Raw genomic sequence first — 27,418 nt, 5'->3', positions numbered from 1 at the left:
TATATATATATATATATATATATATATATATATATATATATATATATGTAATCTGAAAGCAAGTCATTATTTGTTTCCAGTAGATGGCACTGCAAATCAAGTCTTTATGGGTCTATTAACTATTACTTCTTTGATCATGATCATAATTATTTATTCTGTAGTAAGATCATCTGAAGTGACTTATACAGTAAAAACAAATGGGTTGGGGATTTTGAAGCTCTAATAAAGCTGGATTGACAGGGTCTGAACACTGGCATTTCTTCTCTGTATATGATACCTGGATATTTATTTATTAGAGCAGTGCATATAAAAATTGTCCACTTGCTTATACATGAAACCCACTGCTTGATGTGGGATTTCGGCTGCTTATTTTAATTTGTTTAGCCTATATGATGTTATAAGTCCAATGGGACTCTTTATACTTTTGCACAGGGTTGAATTCAGTCTCATTCAGGCCAGTTAACGTACAGAAGCAAAACTGTCCCAGGGTCATAAAACACATCCCTGACTTGTGCTGTTTGTGTGTGTGTGTGTGTGTGTGTGTGTGTGTGTGTGTGTTTTGGTCAATATTTGGTCAATAAATATCCTTGCTCAGAGAGAATGTAAATGATTCCAGGCAACTCCAGCACCATGAAAAAAGTGATACACAGATGTGTTCTAGTGACAGCAGAGCATAACCTAGCTTTGTATGTAAAGGAATATATGTTTAAAACATACTTGAAAACAGTTTCAAGACTAGAACACATTAAATGCTATCAGGTATGTAAAAACACCTAGAACAGTATCTGGCACAAAGTAAGTACTAAATAAATTCCTTCTTCCCTTTCTCCTGTGGTAGAGGAATAAAAGACCAGTATTTGAGAGTCAGGCCCTGCTCTGCAGCCCATGTAAGAACTTAGCTCTCCTTCCTCACTTCCAGAAATGGCTGAAAGCAAGGCTGCAAGATGGAGAAGGTTCTACCTAATATAAAATAAGATTCCCAAGGGAAGCCTGTGATACCTGGCACCCACCTTCACAAGGAGCCTCAGAAGTTGGGTGTGACTTTTGTCCTGGTGTTCATTGTCTTCTGCAGAGAAAGAAGCCGTCAGTCAGAATGGGCTCATCCACAAGGAAACAGTCTCTGCTTTTTAATTAAATGGGAGTTCAGACATCATGCAGTTTTTAATATGCCCTGTATACTGCATTTTTCCCCCCATCTTTTGCCAGGGAAGCCTGAAACTCCTTCAAATTATATAAGAAGCAATAGCGGGCTTCTGAAATTTCTAGAAATGTATGAGAAAGTGCACTGTCTGCTAAGTGATATGTTTGTGGACCTCTACTCATCACTATACGCATTTAGTGCACTTTATCCATTTAAATAGTGATCTCCATCACCCCACTTTTTCCAGAAATACTCTCATGGGTACACTGACCTCAGCCCTGACACTCCCATGGACAACCAAAAAAACCCATGCAGCAAATATAAAACCCAACGGTCATCTCAACGAGGCAGAAAGATGACCAAACAATACTTTTACTTCAGGGTCGTTGGGCAAAGAAGGCCCTTTCTCCCTTCCTTCACGTGTATTCTTCATTTTGTTTTCCTCTTTGTGACCCCAGAATTTACACGTTGGCCATTTCAAATGGACAGAGATGGTGTTAGAATATTATGGAAAGCAATTTGTGGCTTTGGCCTGGAGTAGATTGATAAGCACTCTTTAGAGTTTGAAAGGACCTTGCAGAACATCTAGTCCAATCCCTTACTCTACCCAGGAGAAAAGATTGGCTCAGAGAGGTCACTTGACTGAGATAGGTCACACAGGAAATTAGTGATGGAGCAGTGATGTGGTCATCTGAATCCTGATACTGGAGCTCGTGCTTCAACAGGGGATCAGGGAAAAGGGTGAAAACAGGGAGGGAGTGTCTTTAGATTTCACTTAGTGACTATAGAAAGGTGATGGAAAAAGACCATCTTACTAGCTTAGAACAAGACACGTTTGGCTTTTAAGCCTCTAGTAAGGTGAAGATTGTACAAATTCTTCAAATATTTGGTTATTTGGGGGGGGGTATTTGGGAGACTTTTCCCCTCTTCTGTTTTTGTGTTAAGATAGCATGTCTATTATCTCTTTAGAGATTCGCTATATTAAGAAAGCATAATGGTTGGATTCTTTAGGGCATTTCCTTTTCTTTATTCTTTTTTTAAAGATTTACCCACTGATTTGAGAGAGCGAGCATGAGCTGGAGGGGCAGAGGGAGAGAGAGAATCTCAAGCAGACTCCAATAGGAGCCCAAAGCAGGGCTCAATCCCATGACCCTGAGATCCCAACCTGAACTGAAACCGAGTCAGTGGCTTAACCGACTGAACCACCCAGGTGCTCCTAGGGCATTTCCTTTTCTCAGTGGGCAATGATAACTTAATCACAAAATAATTATGAGCAAACTGACCAATATTTTTCTTGGTGTGAAGACTGAAGCAAGATTTAAGTAATCACAGATAACGTAGATAAAATTAAAAAAAATATGCATATAATTTTTAACTCTTCAGCAATAATTTTTGTGGAGTGATACTTTAGGAACCCACAGTATATGAGAAAGAAACTTTTCAACTCTTATTTTTTATTCCTAATTTGTGCTGTATCATCAAGCAAATGGAAATAACATCTATATATTTTATAATTAACAAATATGATTTTAATATTTTGTATAATTTAAGCCTCATCCATATGAAAGAATTCCAAAGTCCTTCTGAAATCATAACTGGGATGTGTAGGTGCATTTTAAAAGTCATGTAATTCATGGTTTAACCATTGTTTAGGAATGAAATAACAGTTATAGCCAGTTGGTGTGATTAAAAGTTTCTTTTTGCCAAGATTTTCAGAAAATGTTAGCAATATATTAGAGAAATCTTGTGTGTTTAGTCATGAGATTTCCATGGTTAAATTTCTCTGAGTTGGAAAGTATCATGTCTTTGAAACATTCGCGATTTTTACCAGGTTTTATCCTTGGTTAACTATGCTGGATTCCACCCCCCCCATCTTTAACTGATTTAGGGTGGATTCTACATCTGGATACCCATATCCCCAAAGTGTCTGGCTTTGAAATCAAAATGGAAGTTGGAAGGTATTGGAGTGGGATGAAGGGGCCACTTCAATTGCCTGCCGGAGTCTTCTAACCAATTTTCATTGGCCTCACTGGTGTCCTTGGATACAGGAGAATGGAGGCAGGAAGCAAAATGGAAAGCCAAGGACCTTTCCAGAAGTCACGCGGAAAAAGCAATGCGAAAGTAGAAGGTTACAGAACTGGGAGAAATTGCGCCGTAGACCACGTTGAGAGTCTTTGTGACAGCAACGTGACAACCATTGTGCACTGTGGCTTTCCTATTTATTTCTTCATCACGGTAGGTACCCAAAATGGACCTCCTGCACTCTGTTTTGTAGGGGTCTGAGTACCAAAAACATAGAGACTCCACGACTCTGGAGGAACTTCAAGATAATGTCTACACTGGTCATCGGGTTAGGTATTAGGTGTTCCTTTGCATTTGCTTTTTGTTTTGATGAACTAACGCTCCGAGCATGATAATGACTTCAGCCTGGTAAACAAGCCTGGAGACGCAATGGCGGGCTGCAGCTCACGTCGCCACAGCTCACCGAGAGGGAACACGCATTCTCCCCGTAAACAGGGGCGCTCCGGAAGTCCTGTGTAGGGAGCGGTCCCCTGCGGCCTCCCCCGGATTCCGCCCGGCCGCCGGGTCTGGGAGGCTCACGGGAGGGACGTAGCCGCCCGCCCCCCGCGGGGCCCCCAGCAGCCGGGGTGCACTCAGCACCGGGGGTCGGAGCCAGGCTGGTTGGAGGAGGGGATCGGCATTCAGGGCCCTTCTGCTGCGGCGCGCTCAGCGTTTGGGCAGTCCAGGAGAAGGGCGCGCGGGTTGCGTCTCCAGCGGTGCAAATCCTCTTGGCATGGGATGGTCCCCCGTCTCCTTCGCTCCTTCCCTCCCGTCCAGACTGTGTTGAAGGAGCGAGGTGACCTGGGTGAGCGACACCTACTAGCAGAGCCCGGGGGACTGTCTGGAGTCCACATTCTGGATTCCTCCGGGCCTCAGGGCGTCCATCTGACTCAATGTGGCGCTGTTTTAGGGCACAGAGGGAGGCCGTGCGCGGGTGCGGGTGAAAGGGTTAATGTGCAGGGACTGGGCGCAGTTGGTTTGAGGAGTCTCTGCCTTCAGTGACCTGCAGGTGAAGGAGCTAGGGGTTCCAGCATGGTGTCCCCAAGAGGAGGGGACCGGAAAACTGGCGGGGATGCAAACTCGGGCTGTAGTTTGAACTGTGTGAGTCGCCTGACCTCCCTCGGTCTCAGGTGGGGCCTCAAAGAGGTGTGACAGGACCGAGGAAGTCGTTTCAAACCTCTCAAAGCGCTCTCCGACGTGTAAGGAAATCCCATTTATTTCCCCATACTGGACGAGCGCGGGGCCTCACTGGGGCCAACGCCCGCGCGGCATCTCGGAGCTCCCTGGACCGCTTCCGTGGGGGGACACTCCCTACCTCGTGGCTTGGCGAGAGCCTTTTCTCGACAAGTCCCTCCTGTGGATCTTCTAGACAAGCTCAGTCCCCGCCCTCGGGCAGAGGACCCAACAGGTCAGGACCCCTCTGATCCCGCGCGCGGTCGGACTCTGGACCCCGGACTCCATCCCCAGGTCCCCGCACTGTCCCCGGCCCTTCGGAACGCCCACCTCTCCTTCGGGGACCTCCCTTGCCAGAGTTCCCCGGGCCTGGAGGACGCACTTGGGGTGGCAGGCCCCGGGAAGGTGGGTGGAGTTTCGAGAGCTCAGGAGGCTCGGGACCGCGCGGTCCTCCTGACCCCCTGAGCCAGAGTAGGGGTACGGCAAGAGGGGTTCGTAGGAAAAAGATGGACACAAAATTGGGAGACTCGGGGAATTGTACACGCTGTGGCAATAGTACAAAACCCCTGACCAAACGTGTCCGTATCTCTAGTTTCCTGGGAACTAAATTGCTGCCCCCGACCAGCATCTCCTCGCTCCTCAGTACAGAGAGGCCCACCTTTGTAAGTTCTCGGTCTTTCTCACTAGGGCGTCGCCAGCTTTTCCGGACTGGGGACGTTTCGTTCAGACTCTGCCTAGCCATTGCGCCTTAGGCTGGGGATGGTCCTCTCGGTCCTCCCCCGCCCCCCCCCCCCCACGCCCCGGGCAAGGGGTCGGCGTACCCGCGCACGCAGCCGGGTAACCCTGCCCTGCACCCGGCTGCGCTGCCTCCCTTTCGCTCCAACAGTCGCCGAGGGCCACGTTTTTTTTCTCGGGCAGGATTCTTTTCCCGCCCTACAATAGCCGGCCCCGGCCAAGTGCCCTCTTCGGGCGTCCAGGCCCGGGCACCGCCCCAGGAGACGCCGTGGCGACCCTCGTTACCTGCGTGCTGCCGGGGCCCGGCAGATCGCGGCTGCAAGCTCGCCCGAGCAGCCCCAACTTCATTTCCTCCCCCTAGAGGCACGTTTCCCAGAAAAACCTCCCCCCGGCCCCCTCCCGCCTTCCCCAAGGGACCGGGAAAAGTCTCAATCTCCATAGAAAAGGTTCCATTTAAGTGCCGGGGGGGTGGGGGGCGCAGTGGGCGGGGCAGAGGTGGTGGAGAGGATTGAATTTCTCTTCGCTGCTAACCAGCCACCGGCGGATAAAGCGCAAGTTTGTGCGCTTCGTCCACCGAGGGATTGCAAACCCAGAAAACAAAGTGTCCAGTGAGATGCGGAGTTTGCCCAGATTTCCCTGCAGATGGGTTTGCGGAAACGCCTGTGATGTGAACTTTCTGCAGATTGTGTATGGAGGGAGCTGAAGGAAAGGAGGAAGGAGAGCGGGGCGGGGAGGGGGCAGTGTGAGCGTGAAATGTGCCCGGGTGTGTGTGTGTGGGTGTGTGTGTGTGTGTGTTTGGGGAGGGAGGGTTGTGTGCCCAGGCGCGGGGGCGTCACAGCGGGGCAGAGGAAGGCGTCGGGAGCGTCCCGCAGGCTAATTGGTTTGAGACGTTCCGCGAGCGCTGGAAAAGGTCGTTGAAGGAGTTCGCTGCACACACACAAAATAATAATCTTAAAAAAGAGTGCCGGGCATGCGCACAGAGAGGATGCCATATTGGAATGAGGCTGTAGTGGGAGTCGGAGCACCGGAGCGGGCGCGCAAGGGAGGCGGCGGGCGGGGAGCGAGCGAGGCTGAGAGAGCCGGGGCGAGGCAGAGCGAGCGAGCGAGCGAGGCCGGCGGCCCCCCGGCGGCGCCCGAGGCCTGGGTCCACTCCGAGGGGAGGACGAACTTCACTAGGTAGGACGCCGCGCCGGCCGCTGTCCCCGCGCCCAGCCCGCCCGGCGAGCAGACCTCCGGCCCGCAGGTTGAGTGCGCCGGTCAGCTTCTTTTTTCCAGCTTCGGGAAAAAGGGAAGCTCGGGCCAGCCCGGGCGTGGGAGGCTTGAGGAGCGGGTGCCGAGGGAGAGAAGCGAAAGAGAAGAGCTGGAGGGGAGAGCGGCAGCCCTAGAGCAGAGCCCCAAACTCCGCTCTGCGCTCCCGGGTTGTCATTTTTGCTGCTCGCGTCCCCTTCCAACAACCTCGTCCCTCGGCTTTGAAAAGCCCGGCCTTGCGGGAGACCGTCTGTAGTTGCAAAGTGTCCTCCTCCCCGGGTGCGAGCTGTCCCCTCCCGCCGCCCACCTTCCTCATTTGTGCGCTCATTTTAGCGACGCAGCCGCCCTTGCTAACCCCGCGCTCCGCGGTCTCTTCCCTTGTCGGGGTCTCTTTCTTCTTTTTTTGGTGTGTGTGTTGGGGGCGGGGAGGGGGAAAATGGTAGGGTGAGGACTGGAGACCAGCCATCAGGGGTGTTAAAAATCGTTTACACATTCGGAGTCGCCCTCTTGGAAACATTTGCCTGTGCAGCTGAAATGAAATTGTCAGTAGTAGTTTCGGAGCGTGCTCCGGCATGGATGATCTTTTTGTTCTTTTTTTTTTTTTTTTTCGCTTTAAAGTAATATCCTGTCACTTGGGGCTTTCCTGTTGTCTACTCTCATATGACCTCCTTTCAAAATTGCTAATCTGATCTAGCTTTGGAGTTTATTTTTTAAACGTGTGTGTGTGTTGGTAAAAATCCGCCAAAAAAAAAAAAAAAAAAAAAAGAAAGAAAGAAAAGAAAGAAAAAAAGAAAACAACTGTAGGAACTGCTTAGATGTATTTATTGATTTTGGCCCGGGGCGGCGGGAGAGGCTGAACCGGGGACCGGGGACCTGGGGGATGGGAAGTGCTGGATTCGCTGTGGCCGGACGCACGTCCAGAGCCCGATCCGTACTTGTGTTTTCTTGGAAGCGCTGCAACTGCGGGGAAGGAGTATTTAGAAACCCTGCCAGTTTCAATATGGCGGGCTAAGGTGGTTTTTAAAAACTGAAAATAAAGGTTTTGAGGTGGGAAAAAACCCAACCGGAGTTGCCATGCCTTAGTTTCGACTCTCTTTGGCTACTCCAGGAGCTGTTTTAGCGAATTAAATGGGAAAAAAGAGACAGAATGAGCTGCCCTAGTTTTTTCCGTGTTTCGAGTCTGCGTGTCCAGTCCATTGCTAGGGGGGGAAAGGGGTGCCGCTGGTCCAGACTGGGGCATCCGAGCACAACTGCTGCATGTGTCTTTGGATCGGTGTGCATACTGGTGTGTGCAGTTGTGGGGGGCGGTGTCAAAGAGATAAGCCCCGAATGTGTGTGTGCGTCTTGGAACCAGACTCTGCCATGATTTGACGTGACAAACTGCTGACACGTGGTGCAAAATACATGAGGGCAGAGGCAATGATTTATTTCGGCTTTCTTTGAGACAAGCTCTCTGTATGCTGGATTCTGTGCAGGTGAAGCCCGGAGTAGGCGGAGTGCGGAGGTGCTTATTAAAAGGACTAACTGTCCAGGGTATTGGGTGCAGTCGGGCTGCAGACGCCTGTGGGGTTTTGTGTGTGCTGGGGGCACTTCGCACTTGGCGGTGGGGGCCTCGCGGCCGAGGCGTGGGGAGGAGAGTGGTGGGGCAGAAAGGTGTTGGCGCGCCGACCTAGGCGGAAAAGTGTGTAGGGTCGAAGCGAGGAGTTGCTTTTGGATTGGAGTTGAGCTCTAGGGAAGGTGGGGGATGGGAGAAGTGGTCTCGGAAGAAAGTGTCCCTAGCTTAGGTCCAGCGCGAGAAGGCTGAATCTGAGTGGGGCGTCCCCCGGCCATGGCAGGCAAGCGGGCGGCGCTGTGGCACTGGGGTTTGAGTGGTGTCCGGGAAAGGCCGGCTTCTGGGGCCTGGAGGGTCTGGGACTGGAGTTTGGGGGCAAAGTCGGAGCCTATAAGGGGAGTCGGAGGGGAAGCAAGCAAACCCGAGCTCGCTAAGCTAGGAACAGGGATCTCCAACAGGGGTCGCCAGTGGCCAGGACGCAGCTGCCGAGCGGAGGTCGCGCGGGAGGGACCCAGGGGACAGGGGGCCGTGCGGCGGCTGTGCGCGGTCCCCCGGGCCTGGCGAGGGCAGGTTCTGGGGACCTTATCTGGGCCGGCGAACCTGATGGCGCCTTGGCCAAGTGCGCCAAGACGTGTTTAAATCTCAGGTTTAAAAAGATAGTGTGTTGGCTAGGTCTGTAGTTAGCGCAGTAACGGGGTCTCAGGGCATTTACAGGGGCCTAGAGGGGCGATCCATAGGGTCAGCTCGTCCTTGCCCCTTAGACGCCGCGCTGTCGGAGAGGCCTCTCTCTAGTAGTGTCCCGCGGGTGGGGGCCCAGGGGAGGCGACACTAGGATTGGAGACCCCGCGGCAGATTTTCCTTCCCACCTGGGTTGGCGGGGCTGAGAGATCGGCGACACTCCGGCCAAGACAGGGTGGGTCCCCCGGGCAGAGAGCGCGGCGCGTCCCCGGCCCTTGCAGCGTGCGCGGCTAGCGGGTCCTCCCGGGGACAGCTTTCCCGTGGGCTTCGCTGAAGTGGAAACCAGCCTAAAATGGCTCTGTGCTTGTAAACTGCAGTTTCAGCCGGGAACCCCTCCCCTCGTCCTCCTGACGTCGCCGCTGACAAGCGCACAATTCACTCTAACGCCCCGAAACCCGCGATTTTGCACCGAGCTGTGCCGTGGAAGCGAATATACAACCGATTACAAAGAACATTCCTCAGGATTCTCGCAGGGCCCAAGTTTCCCTTTCTTGTAGGAAGGAGCGGGAGGAGGGAGGCGCGGCAGGAGCCCGGCCGACCACCGCCCCGGAACCCGGGCTGGGGCTGGGGTTGCGGGTCGGGGCTGGGGCCCTTTCCGCGTAAAAAACCGAGGGAGGTGCCCCGGGGACGCGGATGGTGGCCGTGCGCAGCGATCGCCACCGCCAGGGGCGCTTGGCCTTGACGGCATCTGTGGTGTCCGGAGTGCAGAGAGACGCCGGGAAGCCTGGGAGACCGTTCCCAAACTTCTGGAGACCCGCTTGCAGTTTCGCTTTCGGAATTTTCGGATCTTTGGGTTTCTAGAGTTGGGTGGGATTCCGGGAAGAGCAGGGCGCCAGGCGCTGGTCGTACGGATGCTCGTTCCCCTTTCGGTGCAGTAGTCAGACTTCTCACCACCCCAGCGTCCCCTCCTTTGCGTCCCCGGGTCCCGCGGGCGCGTTCCAGGTCTGGGGCTCCCAGCCCCGCGCGCAGCCCCGGCTCCGGAGAGCGTCGGCCCCGCACCGCGTTTTGTCGGCTCCAGCGGCGCGGCCGGCGCGGATCTGAGTCTACTGGTGGGAAACCGCTTTCGACCAGGGCCGACCCTTGCTGAATCCGCATCCATCGCCGCTGCCGTCCTCTTTCCCTCACCCCTCCACCCTCTCACCGACGCCAAGGGACCTGGGGGACCGATTCGCGTGTTTACACCAAGCAAGTGGATCCAGGGTTCACCAGGTCGGAGAAAACGCGAAAACCGGCTTAAATTCGGCACCGCATTCTGGGGAGGCGGTTGGGGGTGGGGAGGGAGGTTGAGCGGGTACAGAGTGGGAGGGGAGAGGCCTTGGTAGCCAGAAGGAATTGGCCAGGCGCTCCTGTGCGATAGGAGATCTGCTACTTTCTCCCTAGTAAGCATTAAGTTGGCACACACGCTGCTTCCTCCCTTCCATAAATAAATATGTCTCAGATCCTTATTTTAGCTAGGCGCTGGGACCAAGCCACCTGCCTGAAAGGGGTGAGGGGCACACCCACGCACACCAGAAACCTTCCCCTCCCCTACCAAAGTTTGGACTGTGCTAAAGACCCATTCCCCTGGCGGTGTAAACCCCTGCCCAGCGGCAGGGTGATTGATTCAGCAGCCCCTACCCTAGAAAAGAGTCCACCCTGCTTTGATGTGTGTTGTTCTAGAAGTGCTGGCTCTCAGAGAAGAATTTCCCGCTAGGGTTCCAGCACCTTGAACTTCCAACAGGCCATCCTGCTGGGACCTGAATTTCACTAATGATGGGAGTCATTGATCTGAGAGAGCTTTTCCTCTTCGTGTTTTCTTGCAGAAATCATAGACGGGTTTTTTTTGTTGTTGTTGTTGTTTTTGTTTTTTTGTTTTGTTTTTTAAACCTTTTAAGGTATAAATCCCTAGGTTCATGATTCTTGCTTAAAAACAAACAAATAAACCAGAATAGGTTCCTGAAGAAAGAGGAGAGCCTGGGTGATCTCAGGATTAGCCTCTCTTCCTAAGACCTTCCTTTGCTGTCCTGGGAGTATTGAAGGTTTATCAAATCCCGTTTCTGCCCACTCTAGCTGAGGTGGCGCATTGTTCACCTTTCTCGATGTACTGGTGCCCACGAAGGACTTGCCACCTCTCTGGGTTGGAAACACTGCTCTGAGAAGTAAGTGAATGAGGGTTACATTTTATTGGTACAGGGTGCTTTGGGGGTTGAAGAACCCCGTGCAATGCAAATGCATAGTTTGCAGGGCCTATACTTAATACCGAAAAGTTTTTGTCAGGGTATCAAAGTAAAAGAGTTCTTCTCTTCTTCTCCTCCTCCTTGTTGTCCTTCTTCTTAATAGTTTGTACAAAATGGTCTACTGTGGGGATTTGAATGACTTCCAGTTCTAGGGTTCTCAGCTTGGACCTTTGTCTGATAGTATTTCACTATTTGGAACTTTTGGAGTTCACGACGTAACAGTATAGTGGTCATAAAGAAGAGTTTATAAAAGGTTCTTGTCCCAAAATGAAATTAGGATATGTAGTTCAAGGCACATTTTGTGTTTTTTATAAACTGTTCTTATGTCTACATTGCCCCAGTACCGACTTATTGTCCCTATTCTACAAATATGGAAAAAAAAAATTAGGGAACTTGTCATAACAAACCAACCTGCGCATTCATTGGTGACCCAGGATCTAACCACCTGATTTTGTAAGGAAGATTCCTGGCAGAGGAGAGGACAGAATCAGGAGGCCTGGGTTTTACTTCGGAGATATTTCTGTCTAGCCTTGTGACCTTGGACCACTTACGGCATTTTTTTTCTGAGCCTCAACTTCCTTATCTACAAAATAAATGCATCAGACTGGAGTCTCACTCAGATCTCCATGCTTCTATTTGGGGGAAAAAATCAGTGATTCAACACATCTTGGTAGGCGTGCTCAAGTGATTCATCTGTCAGACCCATGCCTGCTAAGTAGAGTGAAAGTAGTACAGGCCTTGGTGACTGAGGCTCAACAAGACGTTTGTGAGAGCAGTTGGTGGGTTGTAGTTCCCTCTGCAGGGGTCAAGTGCTGACATTGTCGAGGGAAAGAAGCTGTGTATGTATGGGGGCAGGCATCGTTCATGCCCTGCAAAAGTGAGGTGTGGAGATGGAGGCACACACAAATGGAGCCTTTATATATAATCTTTTAACTTTCTTAAAAAAGATTTCTTTCTTTTTTTTTTTTTTTTTTAAAGATTTTATTTATTTATTTGACAGAGACAGACACAGCGAGAGAGGGAACACAAGCAGGGGGAGAGGGAGAGGGAGAAGCAGGCTTCCTGCAGAGCAGGGAGCCCGATGTGAGGCTCGATCCCAGGACCCTGGGATCGTGACCTGAGCCAAAGGCAGACGCTTAACGACTGAGCCACCCAGGTGCCCCAAAAAAGATTTATTTCTTTGTTTGAGAGAGAGAGAGAGAGAACGAGTAGGAAGGACAGAAGGAGAGGGAGAGAGAATCTCAAGCATACTCCGTGCTAAGCGGGACTCCATCCCAGGACCCTGAGATCATGACCTCGAGCCAAAACCAAGAGTTGGATGCTTACCCAACTGAGCCACTCAGGTGCCCCAGCCTTCGTGTATAATCTTTGTAATAGCATGGGCTGGGCTAGGTCATTGCGGTTTTGAAAAGAAGTCATAAAGAAGTACCTGATTCAAGTATGCTTTAGGAATTCATAGGACTAGAAGGGACTATTCCACATAGCCCTCTATACCCCACCATTGCAGACAGGGTGAGTGCTGGGACCTCACTCTGCTAGTATTTATAGTGTGGGTGGGTGACTGTGGCCTCCTGGTAGCCTGGGGAGTAAAAGAACTAGATCTGATGTTGCATTTACCATTCCTGCTCTTCATTTTATTTTATTTTTTTAATTTTATTTTTTTGAGGTTTTATTTTATTTATTTGTCAGAGAGAGAGCACAACCAGGGGAAGTAGCAGAGGGAGAGGGAGAAGCAGGCTTCCCACTGAGCAAGGAGCTGCATGCGGGACTTGATCCCAGGACCCTGGGATCACGACCTGAGCTGACTGAGCCACCCAGGTGTCCCCATTCCTGCTCTTTAGGTTGAGCCACTAGGCAGTACAGTTGACCCTTGAACAACATAGGGGTTGGGGCAACAACTCCCCCCACCCCCCCAGCTGAAAATTCTTGTGTCGCTTGACTTCCCAAAAGCTTAACTACTAAGAGCCTGCTGTTGACCGGAAGCCATACCAATACTGTGAACAGTTGATTCATACAGATTTTATATTTGTATTACACGCCATATTCTTACAATAAAGTAAGCTAGAGAAAAGAAAATCGTTATTAAAATCCTAAGGAAGAGAAAATATATTTACAGTAGTGTACTTTATAAAAAAAAATCCATATGTCAGTGGACCTAGAATTCAAACCTGAATTTAAGAGTCAGCTATACTTCCTCTCTCTGTAAGACTAGACATGTCCTGGACAACTCCTAAGAAAAATGATGTTGTTGGCTAAAACAAGTGTTGGCTGTGTTGAAGTCCATGTAAATGAGACAGGACTGTATATTGTAAATAAGGGAAGGTATTCAGTTTAGAGCTTGCAGTACAACAAGGGATGTTATAGGACTCATATAAAGTCACCGAACAAGACCCTGAAGGATCGGTTTTGCAGGATCATGTCAGGGTACTGTGATGTAAAGATGCCAGCATCACACTCCCCATCTGGTTAGCGCCTAGTGGATTTTAAAACATGATTATGTTTCACCATATACTGATAGTCAGGTCCCTTGGTTTTGATAAGATGATATTCACTAATCAAAAAGTTTTATTTATTTTTTTGTCACTTAAGTTTCTGTCTTTGTGATAAGATAGATGTCGTTGACACTGATGAAACAAAGAATCCATTGTGCTTTTCTGTTTCATTCTTTTTGATTTTCTGTAAAAAAAATGACACATTTGGTAGATAATGTGCTTGTGAGAGCATATGGTGATAATCTGTAGAGTAAGGCCAACAGAAGACCATTTTGGAGCTGGTGGGATGGGGAAGATGGGGCAGATTTTTATCCTGTGATTTTTTTTTTTTCCCCTGAAGTTTTGTTGGCTGAGAAAAAAAATCTTTTATTATTATTATTTTTTTAAATATTTTTAAGTAATCTCTTGCCAGCAAGTTAGAGCAAGAGAGAGAGTGAAGATTTGAATCCTAGTCTTTCATTGTCTTTGAAACTGTAATTGTTATATATTGATTATTTACTGTGTCTAACACTTTAAATGTGTTAGCTTACTTAATCGCTACGGGTGAGTGCCGTTATCTTTATTTTATTGATAAGGAGATAGAGTCTTTGGAGAGGTTCTAGGGCATCATATAAATAGGGTTGGTTTTTTTTTTGAACTTGATTTGCAATGCAGGAAGACTAGAGCATTTTCTGTTTACATTTATTTCAGATGGTCATGGAAGAGCAGAGCCTCTAGATGAAGCTAAATCTCTGTTTTTAAATGTAGAAGTGAAAATATTCAGTGTCCTGGGTTGGGATAGAATGTTGCTCCCTGTCATGTGAATTGGCCATTACAGTTTTGAAAAGTGTTACGTTTCTGAAATTTCAGCTTAATTAAAAGGTAATTGGTTTTCCTACACATCAGTTTCCTTTTTTCTCTCCTCTCTGAAAGACATTCCCACACCAGCGTAGGTGAGAGTAAGTGGAAAAATTCTCAAGTCGTAGGCAAGTGGAGAGTGGAACTCCAAAGGACCTTGGGACAGCTGGGGAAGAGAGCTAGAATTTTCCCTTCTAAGTAGCTTTTCTTTTTCTTTTAAAGACTTTATTTTATTTATTAGAGAGAGAGAGAGCGCGCACAAGCAGGGGGAGCAGCAAGCAGAGGGAGAAGCAGGCTCCATGCTGAGCAGGGAGCCCAATGCGGGACTCGATCCCAGGACCCTGAGATCATGACCTGAGCCAAAGGCAGACGCTTAACCACTGAGCCACCCAGGTGCCCTTCTTTTCTAACTAGTGTCGGCTACCGATGAGCGTAGTCTTTTAGATTCAACTTAAGATTTTGGTCTTTTATTACGTTATTGTTTTCTTGAGTAGAAACAGAAAACTTCAGAGCGGCTCCTTGTGTGGGGCCTGGGTAAGCATGGTCCTTCCTGTGCCCACTCTGCTCTTGTCAGCGGGTTGTGCACATGGTGAGGTTGACCTCAGGCTCGAAGCTAGCCATCAAAGTTTCTTTGCTGTAGACGAGCACAGATTAATTTCACCTCCTTTAAAGCTCAGGAGAAGATGTCGAGTTTTGCCAAATCCAAAGTAAGCAGGATTTTTCTGGAAATTGGCTTTTGGCATTATTTTAGGAAGTGCACTAAAGGAAGATAAGCTACGGTCTCATGGTTAGAGTGAACCGGGCTTAGGGTTTCAGAACCCCTGGTCTGGCTCCAGGGGGGTGTATGTGTGTGCGTGTGACCTTGGCTAAGTCACTTTCCTTTAATCTTCCCTCTACTTCCAGTTTTCGATTTTTCCTGCCATGAATGGCAGATAGAATTCTTGCTAGGTACAAATATATTTTACAGGCCGGCTTTAAAAGGTGAAAGCCAGGTTTACTTTTACGGATTTGTGACAAATATGCTATCTTTTTGTTAGAGGAAAAAATCTCTCTCCTACATACTTTAGTGTTGCAAAGGACGCCTTTACTTCCTACCTCCACGTTGGAAAGGATGTTTCCATCTGGGTGGTTTAAAAAAAAAATGCTCTTTGGTTGTAGTCATCTTGAGGATTCACTCGTAGTCAACTTGTCTATGTGCTTAGCACAAACACTGGACATGCAAGGGAAGAGGGGATCTCTCAATAAATCTTTATTTTTTTAAAGATTATTTATCTGAGAGAGAGAGAGAGCACGCGCTCATGAGCAGGGGGAAGGGAGAGGCAGAGGGAGAAGCAGACTCCCGGCTGGGCAGGGAGCCCAATGCTGGACTCGATCCCAGGGCCCTGGAACCTGACCTCCTGAGCTGAAGGCAGACGCCTCACCGACTGAGCCACCCAGGTGCCCCAGGCTCGAGGTCTTTAATAAAAAAGGCAGAGCTCCCTAAGAGACTGTTCCAGACAGGCTTCCAGTTGGTACTCTTGCTGAAAGAGACGCGTTGCTTCTCCAGCACTGTGGAGAGCTTGCAGAAACGTCCCACAAAATGAGTAGAGATAAGGGACAGAAAAAGTCAAGGGGGATTAGGGGGCAAAGAACACTGCCAACGTTTCGGTTGGATCACTGTGGTGTGTGCATTTATTCCTGCAGGGAAGAAGCTGGATTTGCCTTTTGAAAGGTGGAGAAGTGGGAGCGAGGGAAATAGGAGCCTTAGCATGGAGGTACCTGGGGAGGAAAAGGAGGGTTTGGAGGACAGAAGTCATTAATACAGCGGAAGTCCAGACTGCAAACATGTACTTTTCCAGGAAGCCTACTTGTCTTATGCATTCATATCCTTGTTGATATTAACTCACTAAGTTACACTTCATCTGCTTTAATCGTACTTATTCTTTTGTACTTACGATGTCTTTATTTGTCAACGGACGAACAACAGATGCAAAATCACTACTCCAGCCTCTGGCTGCCTGTTGAAGGCTGTAGGTTGGATCCCGTTTTTGCTCGTTTTGCTCGAACTGATTGGCCACGATTGACACTGATGTGTCAGCCCAGTTTTGGTCGCCGAACACTGCATCCTCATCCTACGTGTTTTGTCTTTGTTCGTATCACTTGCAGTTCTCAGTCTTCATTTTCCACGTGGCCTAGTTACACAGAGGCTTTTAAAGTCCCGAGTGTGTACAAGATGTGTGTTTGAGAGACTTACCTCCCAGCGTTTTTATTTATTTATTTATGTATGTATGTATGTATGTATGTATGTTTTCTTGGAGGCGGGTGGGGTGGGAGTGAGTTTTCAGATGTTTATCTGGTGGCAGGCGAGATTTCTTTAGGCATCAATGTTTTCTTCAGGCATTTCTGAGGACAGGGCTTTCCTAGCTGAGTGGGACGCTGGGAGGAGTCCATCGCCAGGCCCAGAATCTTGCGAGAAGCATTAACATCAGTGTGCTAATGAAACAGAATGCCGCGGGTAATGTTTTGTATTGAAGCTGACAGTTTCTGAGATCCTCCAACGCCTCATGCCCTGGTGTGTGTAACCCCTGCCAAAGGTGTGTCCGTGATGTCAGGTAAGGTGAGGTGACATCCCCTGGTCCAGAAAAACAGCCAACTCTGGAATCAAACCCACCAGTCATGGTTGTCCGTGCTGACGTTACGCTTGCAGGAGGCAGGACGACTCTAAGCGGCGTAGCAGAGACTATTTGGGCCTCGTTTTGGCCCTTGTCATTCATTGTCTTTAAAACTTTAAATATGCTTTATCCTTCCCAACTAGCTGAAAAATGCAGGACACCTTTCCCCTTTCCATCCCTCTGTGGCTACGGAACCTCAATGCCTTAATGCAGTTTATCAGGTTAAGTCTGTGAGTAGCCAGCTGGGCATTTAGGTTCTGACCCACCTCTTTTTACGAAAGCTTTCGGGATCCAGCTCAGACCATGGGTAATATTTTGGTTTTTTTGAGTCTTTATTCCATTTGAGGGGAGGCTCTATTACTCTCTCTTCCCATATACGCTTTGTTTTAACAAGGAAGGTCCGTGAAAACCCAGATTCCCTGAAGTGTGTGCCTGGGAGGCGAGACTTTTAGAGCAGGCCCTGTGTTTGGCAGATGAGAACAGTGTTGCTTGTTGCGGTTAGAAGGCCAAGGGTACATTCTGGTTTAGTGATCGTTACATTCCAGTGTAAAGGCCAGATCTCCGTGAATTACTTCCCCATGTTCTGTACTAACAAAGCTAAATTAGGGTGTTTTTATTGACTTTGCATAACGATATGCAGTGGGACACCACTGGAGTCAACTTCCTTCATGCATTTAAATGATATGATTTATAAAATTTGATTCATGCCCAATTTTATGGTTATAGGTATGGCTTCAGGTAAACACCTGAAATGCTCTCTAGTTGTTTTATGAATCCCCGAGGAGATTGCACAGCTCTCCAGGCTGGCTTCCATTAGACATTTTGAAGTGTGTGGCATTTCTCAAGCATCATTGCTGTGTATCTGTGCTGCTTGAAGTAACCAATACATAAGATCCCCTCAGAAAATTAGGCGCTGATGATTAGACATTATCTACACATGTCTAGCTTACTGAAAGATCCCTTGTCAGAATTCTTTGCTTTTTGAGTTCTCACGATCATACGTACGGCACATGGGCTAGTGACTTCCACACATGGGCATGTAATGTGGGATACACATCTCCTGTAAAATATGAAGGATATTTTAGCTTTGTCAGAGGCTTGGACGGATGCTCTAATTCATATCAGTCTTTGTAGGTGACAGGGAAACCCCAGGCTTAGTTTAAGATGTCAGGACCGCGTGGATGATGTGTGTGCTAATTCTAAAAATTATGCTTTTTTATCGTAAGGCCCTTCCAGGCTCTTTGGTGTAAAGTATCTCATGTCAGTCCTAGGGTCACGTGAGGACCGTGTTTAACCTTGGTGGCTTGGAAGCAAATTTCTGGTGCAAGAAACCCTTTATCACCACCTGGATGCAAAGACCTATTGCATAGTAGATTCCGTTGGGGATTTCAAGGCGCCATCCTTCTTTAGAGCCAATAAGTAGTAAAGGGTCCCTAAATAATCTGTAGGTAAATAGTAAATTAGTAAGTGAACTTTTGAGCCAGTGCACAGCTCATCTGCCCTTTGCTTGGGTTTTCTCTTCTCTTGAGCAGGTAGCTTGGGATGCTGCCTTGTTTCTCATGTTGCATAATGCCCCTTTGGAAGCACTGATTTCATTCACCTTTACTCTTGAGTAATACATGCCGTTTGATTGGGAGGTTAAGAGGTGACAGTTAAAACCATGAATTAGAAGACACGGTACGTTATTGTGGGAACCGCAGGCTGCCGCCAGCCAGCCCTGGTGTTTTCTCCTGGAGTACCTATTTTCCCCCACATATCTTATTTCCCAGGATTGAGGTATGAATCTGATTGTAAAAAATTAGCATTTCTTGTGCGGGGACAGCAATTTGTGTCAGATTTCAATCTATTTAGAGTGAAAACCAATGAAGCCCGGTTGACAAATGGCCAGTAAATTGCTGTCCTAATCAAGGTGAATCAAGCTCTGAGCATGTGGCGGATGGCAGAATTTCATGAACGTTGTGCCCCAGAGAATCAGTTCATCTCACTTGATGATGGAATCAGGCAGGACCTGTCTCTTCTTAGAAAGGCTGCGTGTTGGCTATTAGGAGTCAGGAGGGGATGGGCGCAGTCAGGCTTTATTAGCAGGCTGGATCCGGTGACAGGGTGGATATAAATAGAAGGAGGCTCTCCTCGATCATAGCGCCAGGCCCTTAACATGGCTTTTCTTCTTCAAAGCCCTTTACAGGTATGGTTCTTGTAGCCACTCTCAAGATCTCAGGCTGTTATTTGGCTGTTTATTTGCATGTTGCTTCTTCCAAAGATGGAAGTAGTGATTTTTCAGAGATCAGATTTGGGAAGAAAATTAGGTTGCACATCCTTCAGAATCCTCTGATATTTTCCGCTTTATTTGAAATATTTTGAAAGGTCTTAGCTCAGGTTAGGTGTCCTGTGCTCATTTCGAGATTTCCCGAGTATGAAATGAGGCCGTTTTCTGTGCGACTTAGACACGCTAGATATCCATGGGCAGCTAGAGCATGTCTGGAATTTCATAAGCTTTGAGTTTAGACCTTCACATTTTATTTTCTATCCGGAGAATATTTGCTTTTCTGAGTCATGTGAAGAAACGAACAACTGCAAACCTTTTCCCACTTCAGAGTAGGGAGCGTGAAATTATGAGTATGTTAAGTAGTTACATTGCAAGTTTCTTGAACTACTTTGAGGCAGATCACTTTGAAAAGTCTGGGTAACTAAAAGAAACGCGACATTTCTTTTATCACTAATACAGTGCAGTTCACTAAAGTGAGCCCTTGTGAGCTGCAAGCCTTTGGAGGCAGCCTCGTGACTTACAATAAAAAGCTTCATGTTTTCACCTGAGTTTGGATAATTGTCTCTGCACAGTAAGAGTGTAACATTCCTCATGTCTTATAAAACAAAATCAAGATGAAGAAGTGGTATATTAGTCAGTAGTGGGGTGAGGAAGGAAGGAAGGAAGAGAATTTATTGATTCTCATAAGTGGAGATCTGAAGCTGGAGCTGGACTCCTCTGTTGCTTTGGATTTAAGAGGGGGATCTTTCTTGGAGACTGCACGTGCCTCATCTCAGGGAAGAAAGGGATTGTGTGTGTTTTGAGATGTTCCCTTCTAAACCGGTGACAGTAGGCAGAGACCCCAGCCCTTCTATAATGGAATATGGTGGAATCCTTTTCAGTGTATGTTGACCAACCTGGGAGTAAAGACGTAAAGACACTCATGCTGGGATTTCCTCTTGGAATGACCCAGCTGACCTCCAGATGGGTTCCCAGGATTGACAGCCTCACTTGGCTTAGAGACGCCAGCCAGCCCGTCAGTGCCCCCCTCTTAAACAGGAGAACCACAAAGTGTTACCAATCTTCTGAGGAAGGTACCTAACATAAAAAGTAGAGACCAAAACCAACAAAGAGAGCAAAATAACTTCTCTTATGAAGGAGAGAAGAAAAATCTCTAAAAGAAGATCACGAATCACCACAGGGAGGTAATAGCAGACTTTGCATCCTGGTAACAAGAACAGGATAGGGTGGGGAAGGGAGTCTTAATGAGAATTTAAAAAGAGCTTTGTGAAATTAAATTGTAAAGCTCCATAGAAGAGCTAGAGGGAGAAGCTGATGATAGATCCTAGGTGGAAGATTTAAAAAAAAAAAAAAAAGAACAAGCGACAGAACATAAAAGAAAAAATGAAGCAGATTGAGGAGGTCCGACATTTGATTGAATATTTGGGCAAAAGAACAGAAAACAGAGATGAGGAAATTAGTAGTAATTCAAGAAAATATCCTAGCACAAGAACATGAATTTTAAACTTGAAAGAAGCCAGTGTGCCCTGAAGCCACAAGCAGATCGTCAGTAGGCACGTCATTGAGAAGTTTCAGCTCCGAGGCCCCAGTAACTGGGCTGCTGACAGACTTCCCCAGTGGAAGCTGGGAGACGGTGGACAGAAGCCCTTGGAACTCTGCGAGATGTTTTTTCCACCGCGGAGGTTTTTTTTTTTTTAAGATTTTATTTTATTTATTTGAGATAGAGAGCAAGTGAGAGAGAGAGAGAGAGAGCATGAGCAGGGGGAGCAGCAGAGGGAGAAGAAGACTCCCTGCCGAGCATGGAGCCCAATGTGGGACTCAATCCCAGGACCCTGAGATCATGACCTAAGCCGAAGGCAGATGCTTCACTGACTGAGCCACCCCGGCACCCCTTGACCTTGGAAGTTTTTTCCCCACCTAAACTACTGGTTCCAACGTGAGGGTAGTTAACGGCATTTTCAACCATGCAAGGCCTCATGTTTTCCACCTAAATCCTTTCTTAGGGAACATACCTCCTCAAAAGGGAGAAAAGCGAGAATGGGGAAGACATGGGACCCAGAAGAGAGGCTATGTGACAAAGGAGAGAGAAGCAAGGTCTAAGGATGGCGTTTGCCAGCCAGCCAGGCATAGAAGGCAGTTCGTCTGGATGGGAGCAGAACAGAGGCCCTGGTGGAAAGTTCTTGAGATGAAATTAACAAAATGCCTATATATCTCAGTTTATGGAGAGGAGAATTCCACAGTGAGTGGAAACATTGCGTTCTTTCGAATGGGTGATAAGTATGTTAAAACTAAGGACGTGGAAAGAACAAGATCATGACTGACTCCAGGGCAGAGTTGTGCGAGGAAAAGGACACAGTCCCAGGGTGCTGCGGGGTCAGCTGGGACGTCCTCATAGAGCTTCGGAGTCACACCTGCTAGGAGGCGAAGGGCAGGAGGGAGGAAGAGCAGGCTGAGTGCTAGCCCATGACTTGATGACAGAAACTGGGAAGTTCATAAGTGAGTTATCAGCAGTGTGGAGATGAACACCATGGCAATCAGCCAAGGGATCTGAAGGAGAAGGGCATTGCGAGGAGTGAGGGACACCATGGGAAGAGTCCCTAGAGATTGTACAACCCAGTTTCTTCTTGCTTTTTGAGAAAAGAGACCTGCAAAAAATAATTCGGTCAGATACATAGATCCATTAAGAGCGTGGCTCCCCCACGAAGAGTCAACATGATGCAATCTTGATAAACTGTAACTCCTATCGGCAGATGGTGTAGCAAAGCTTGACTTTGTAAAATGGAACTGAGGTAACTGGCATTCTATAAGGAACACTACTTATCATGCAAGACTATTTAATGCAGAGCTATTTCTGAAAGAACCAACCTTCCCCTCTCCACATGTAAATGACTTTGCAGAAATATATGTATTTTTTTAGTACACCTATGTTAAATATCTCTTGATGCGGAACTACTTTATCTTTCTCAGCACCCCAGACAAAAATCTTTTCATCAAGCTGTGGTTCTCCAGGTGTAGTGCTCGGACCAGCAGCATCAGCGGCACCTGGAAACTTGTTAGAAATATGAATGCATCGGCAGTTCTCCTGATCTGTCGATCAGAGACTCTGGGGGTGGAGCCCAGCAGCCTGAGGTTTGACAAGCCCTCCAGGTGGTTTGGTTGTGCCACGCATCTGGCATGACCACATCCAACTCCTTGGCCATTTACACCTCTCTGTAGATGATGGGGAAAGCGGATGTTGAGGGTGGAGGAGGGACAGTGAGCAGTCTCTGATGCACAGAAATTCTACCCGTGTGTCTTTCAGATACACAGTAATCCGTTCACGGTCAAATGCCTCGTGATGATAAAGTCATAGGAGACTGCATTTCAGGCCGTGCAAAATCATGGTTGTCCCTTTATAAACCAACCCCAAAGGACTCCAAATTTAATGGCTGCTGAACTAAGGGGGAATATATGGATACAAGTCATACTTCTGTTTCTCTGAATTTTCTCATAATTCAAGGAAGTTTTGGTACACCGAAACACAGCCTCGTATGCATAAGTTTTTAATATATGATAAAGACAGAACGTGGAAACCCAATGGGATACAAATGGGTTATTACCTATGCTGGGGGGAGGGGCGGGAGGGGACAGCCCAGAGCTGCCCCTCACAGAATATTTGAGCAGAAATTCCCCCTATGTTAAAGAGTTAAGTGTAAGCCTTGGAATCCCAGAGAAGTTAGACTTCTGGTGTCTCAGGGTGGGGGGAGGGCTTTTTTGAAAATGCAACTTTTAGGGGTGCCTGGGTGGCTCAGTTGGTTAAGCATCCGACTCTTGATTTAGGCTCAGGTCATGATCTCAGGGTTGTGAGGTCGAGCCTCGCGTTGGGCTTTGCGCTGGGCATGGGGCCTGCTTAAGATTCTCTCTCTCTCATTAAAAAAAAAAGAAAGAAAATACAATTTTTAGAAAAATCAAGGGAATGGATAGATTTGACTAAGTTAAGAAAAAGAACTAATCTTTTATCAAAAGGAGCCACTAAAAGGAAAGTTGGGGAAGATATTTGCAGCGGTTTTGTGACATAGAATATGGAGCGCTCTTAAAAATTATATGAAATACCAACAGTTAAAATGTGGGAAGGATATGATGAGAGGGTTATCACATGAGGGTAGCATGTTACAATGGCAGGTTGTGTTTTTTGAATGTCACATTGAAAAAGGGGAAAGGAAACGCGGCTGATGGCCTGGAGGGGGTTGGCTTCAGATACAGTCTGTCGTCACTGCTAGGCACAGTCTAAGTGCGGTGCAAGTGAGTCCTGTGGGCTGGAGAGCATTTGGGCAGCGTGGATTGTGAGGCTTAGATCTGTGTCTGCATTTGGCCCCTCATCTCACCTCTGGGATTCCATGGGAAGACCACATCAGAGGTGCATTAACATTAATGGCTGAGGATGACCAGCACAGCACTGCCGATGATGGGGAAAAATAAAAAAGTTTAATGGTCAGTAGGAGGGGAATGGTAAATAAATTACTGTATTCATATTATAATAAAAATTGTGCAACCATTTCAAGTCATGTTTTCAAGGAATTTTAACGACGTGGGGGGAATGCTTCCTGTGTAATGGTAAATGAAACAAGAATTAAAATTCTAAATTCTACATGAACTCAAACCCTGCAGAGAAGCTGTCAGGGGGATCTGTTATCCACATAAAAGTGATTCTCCCTGGGTGTTAGAGTGACAAGTGACTTTAATGTGTTCCTTTATAATTTTATTTTCCTAGATTTCTACAGAGTGTGTATACCTTTTATGGGAAGGAAGAAAGTAAATATTATTGGAAAAGTGCAAGTGTGATGTGTCATTCGCCGAAATAAATACATTTTGCAGTCGCCTGTGTAAATAAAAGCCTTGTCACTTGTCCTTACAGAATAACTCTGCCACTCATTGATGTGGCTTTCTTTTTGATATTTATAATGTTATCCTTGAGTTCTATTTAAAATGATTGATTAGGTGCATTTAAATTGATGTCTTACTTTATAGTCCCCGAATCCTTTTTTACAGTATCTGGTCAGGGGCAAGTGCAGAGAGCTGAGTCCCCAAGAAGTCATAAAAACTTGAGCAAACTTCTCCCCCTTTAATGAGTATTCTATAAGCCATTGATACTTGACTGATTTCTTAATAGTTACATTCATGGACTCTTCTTTCTCCTTCCCAGGAAAACTTTATGCCTGATTACATTTTTGAGCTGGAATGATTTTCCTGAATTTATAGATGAATGAAAACAGGAAACGATTTTCGTGTGACGCACATGCTTTAGCTTATTAGATCGTTTCTTCTTTGAAATTATATTGATGCAAAAATGCAGCACATTCTATAAAAAGCCGCTACATTGGAACGTTCGTTGTGAAATGTTTGTGGAATATCACGGGGAAGCTGTTAAGTCTCTTTTTGAAGTTTCTTAGGTTTTAAAATACCTGTGTTCTCTTTCAATTAGCTTGCTATTGTTAAATTAAAACTTTCAAGAGAGCCAAGAATTGATGGTTATTTTTAGGACATGCTCCAAATTCAAATATAGTAAACTCTGGCTTACCTGTGTGGTGGGCTAGCTGTGCTCCCTAATACGGCAGCCGATATGACTTTTAAATTAAAATTAATGAAAATGTGAATTGAAATCCTCTTTCACACTAGCTGCATTTCAAAGGCCCAGTAGCCCCATGTGGCTCCTGGTTACTGTACTGGACCGTGCAGGTCTAGAAAATTCTACTGGACCTTGCTGGCCTAAAGATAATTCAAAATAGGTAAAAACCCCTAATAATTTCTGGTTAGCTCTAGAATACTATCTAGTCTAGTGAGTGTTCTTCCCCACCCATTTTCTTCCTAACAAGACTTTGCTTGGCTTATGCTAAAATTACTTAACCATCTCTGAATATTCTCCAAATGATAGGAGGAGGCAGAAAAGAATTAACAGGGGAGGATGCTTGTTCTGTTAAATTTCTTTCAGATTAAAAAAAAAAAAATTTCTTTCAGATAAACAGGTAATCTGAATGCAGAAAAATAAAACACTGAAAAAAGCTCTGGTAGATTCATAGAACTTTAGATTTGAAAAGGGCCCAATGATTACATCTAGTCAAGCTTTCATGAGAAGTTTGGAGGAACAGAGAGGTCAAGTTATTTGCCTAGGTCACACAGCTAGATCGTGGCCTTGTTACTCTCCAAGTTACTATAATTGTGTTGTTCAACAACTTTAGAGAGGAGAGGAGCCAATTAGAGTGGGATTAACTTTACATAGGATCACAAGTGTATTGTAAAAAACAGGAAGTTACCCTTTAAAAACCCAGCTTTGTGAGCTTTCTTTTCATGTCTTTAGAAAAAAAGGTACTTTCATTAATAGAAAGTTTTACCTTTGGTCTTGAAACTAATATATATTTTAAGAATCAAAATGAAATATGCTTCCTTTTAAAAATAGCCCTTTTTGGGGGGTGAGGGTGTTGGAGGCAGGAAAAGGATTTGCTTTTCAAAATCCTGTTTTCATTTTGCAGAGATTCTGGGTCAGTTTTCACCAGTGAGATTTGCTACCCCCACAAAGTCCATCGGAAGTAAATTTCTGTGGACGGGTTTGTCATTCCCCTATTTAACGTGATTTCTCCGGTAATGTTTATTTCCAGAGGCACTGCCTAGGTTCCATGCATTGCTGAGAGCGAGCTGTGGAAAGGGATTTATTCTAGGAAACTGCCTCCAAGCTGTGAAGAGATTGCACCTTGTTAATATCGGGGGGACTCCTGGGTCGTTTGCACCACGTCCTGTGGATTGTACTTTTGAAATACGCCGTGCACTTGTTTCCTTGTTTTCTCCCCAGACCTCCGTCCACACGGTCCTGTTTCAGTCGTGTCCCCGTCTGTCCATCTGTCTGGCTGGAGCGACTTTTCTGGAACAGATCAATCAGATCATTGCACTCCCTGCAGTGAATCCTGCGGTGTCTACTCCTGCCCGCAGAGTTGGGGTCCTTGCTTTGGCAAACCATTCTCCTCTGCTTGGGGTTCAGCCTTGAGTCTGTTCTGCTAGCACGTTCTCCGATCCTGCCCCCCCAACCTCGTGGTGATCTCTGCTTCTCTCTGTGTCTCTAGTGTTCCCTGTCGCTGACCAGCTTGTAAGGGGTCAGCGCGTGCCCCCAGTGGGGATGCCCTCTGTTCCGGGCTGCCTGTGATACTCTGTTGGCTCCAAGTGTCCCCCCTCCTGTGTCGTTCAGCTGCTTGTCCTTCTGCACCACCACCCCCCATCCTTGGAAATGTCCCCGACAGACTCCAGGGGACATCCGTGAGGGAGGCAGTGTTTTGCAGAGGGTGCCACGTCTTCCCCTGTTGTTGGTGGGCATGGTGTCCCCGTCTGGGTGATCGGGTGATCTGCAAACTCACACACACGCTTCCGTCATTGCGGGCAGGTGTGTGTTGTCCGCTGCGTGCTCCCTGTGCGTGTTCTCGCACCCGGCGCTTGTTGGCTGTTGGGTCTCTGGTGGGCTGGCCACACTCGCTTATCAACCAGCGAGTTCTCTGCAGATGGCATCGGCCATTGCTCCTGGATGCTGGTGGCGCTGCAGACACACTGGTGAGTACCGCCACCCGCTGTAACATCCAGGTCTAGGGCACGAGAACTTGCAGGGAGCCCTGGCGGCCTGTCCCTCTCCTCTCTGGTCGGCTTCGTGCAGCCCCGTGGGGAGGAGATCTCCAGAACCATGGCTCCCCACAGATACCAGTGTCTGTGTCATAATAGGACTCGGAAAGGAGCGTTCTTATTAGGAGAATACATTTCTGCCTGTCATCGTGTGCGTTATTTTAGCAAACTGATGTCGCCGGGTTAAATTAGTCAGCCTCAGTGTGCAAAGTGCTGAGTTTGCCAGCGCCCTCTGTTTTAAAGCATCTTGGAACCCGTCTATCTGTTCCACGGGTTCCTTTACTTAATCTTTCATTTAAAGAAAAAAGAAAAACACTCTGAGTTTCTATTTACCTTTAAGTCGTTCGTGTGCGCACCCAGTTTTCTTGCACCGTTGGTCTTAGATGTTGCTGGAGGGCGGGGTTAGGACTGGCTTGCCTTGCTTTCTCGGCCCCATGCAGCGCTCCGGTGAGCATGTGGTATTTACCGATCCTTGATGTGGCTTTTAAACAAACCCAAGAAACCATTTCAGCCTTTTAACCAGTGCTTTCCTATTTTTTGGGACAGCCCTGCCTTGCATTGTATCTCTCGTCCTGACTTCTCCTCAGACCGCACAGCCTCACTTTGCTTCAGAAAATAGAAAAAGCACCTGGGCTCAGAGACTGTGGGATGAGTAAAAGATAATCTCCCGGTT

The 27,418-nt window shown here is 47.3% G+C and overlaps 1 protein-coding gene across 6 annotated transcripts in view; it reads left to right on the top strand.

Moving 5' to 3' along the window:
• The first annotated feature begins 5,676 nt into the window (after nucleotides 1-5,676).
• The window catches only part of SFMBT2 (Scm like with four mbt domains 2), a 221,219-nt gene continuing 199,477 nt past the window's right edge, over nucleotides 5,677-27,418 (top strand). The window contains exon 1 of one of the 6 annotated variants that reach the window (XM_032425927.1): nucleotides 5,677-5,797. The gene's annotated coding sequence lies outside the window, so the exon portion shown is untranslated. Of the gene's footprint in view, nucleotides 5,798-6,025; nucleotides 6,287-7,360; nucleotides 7,863-8,599; nucleotides 9,858-26,243; nucleotides 26,680-27,418 lie in introns of those variants that run through there. The other 5 variants (XM_032425929.1, XM_032425924.1, XM_032425925.1 and 2 more) reach the window with 5 other exon arrangements.

This window comes from Phoca vitulina, unplaced genomic scaffold, assembly GCF_004348235.1.
Source record: "Phoca vitulina isolate PV1807 unplaced genomic scaffold, GSC_HSeal_1.0 scaffold33, whole genome shotgun sequence".
NCBI lineage: Eukaryota > Metazoa > Chordata > Mammalia > Carnivora > Phocidae > Phoca > Phoca vitulina.
Note: the sequence above shows the minus strand (reverse complement) of the source record. Positions and strands in the feature narration are given on the sequence as shown.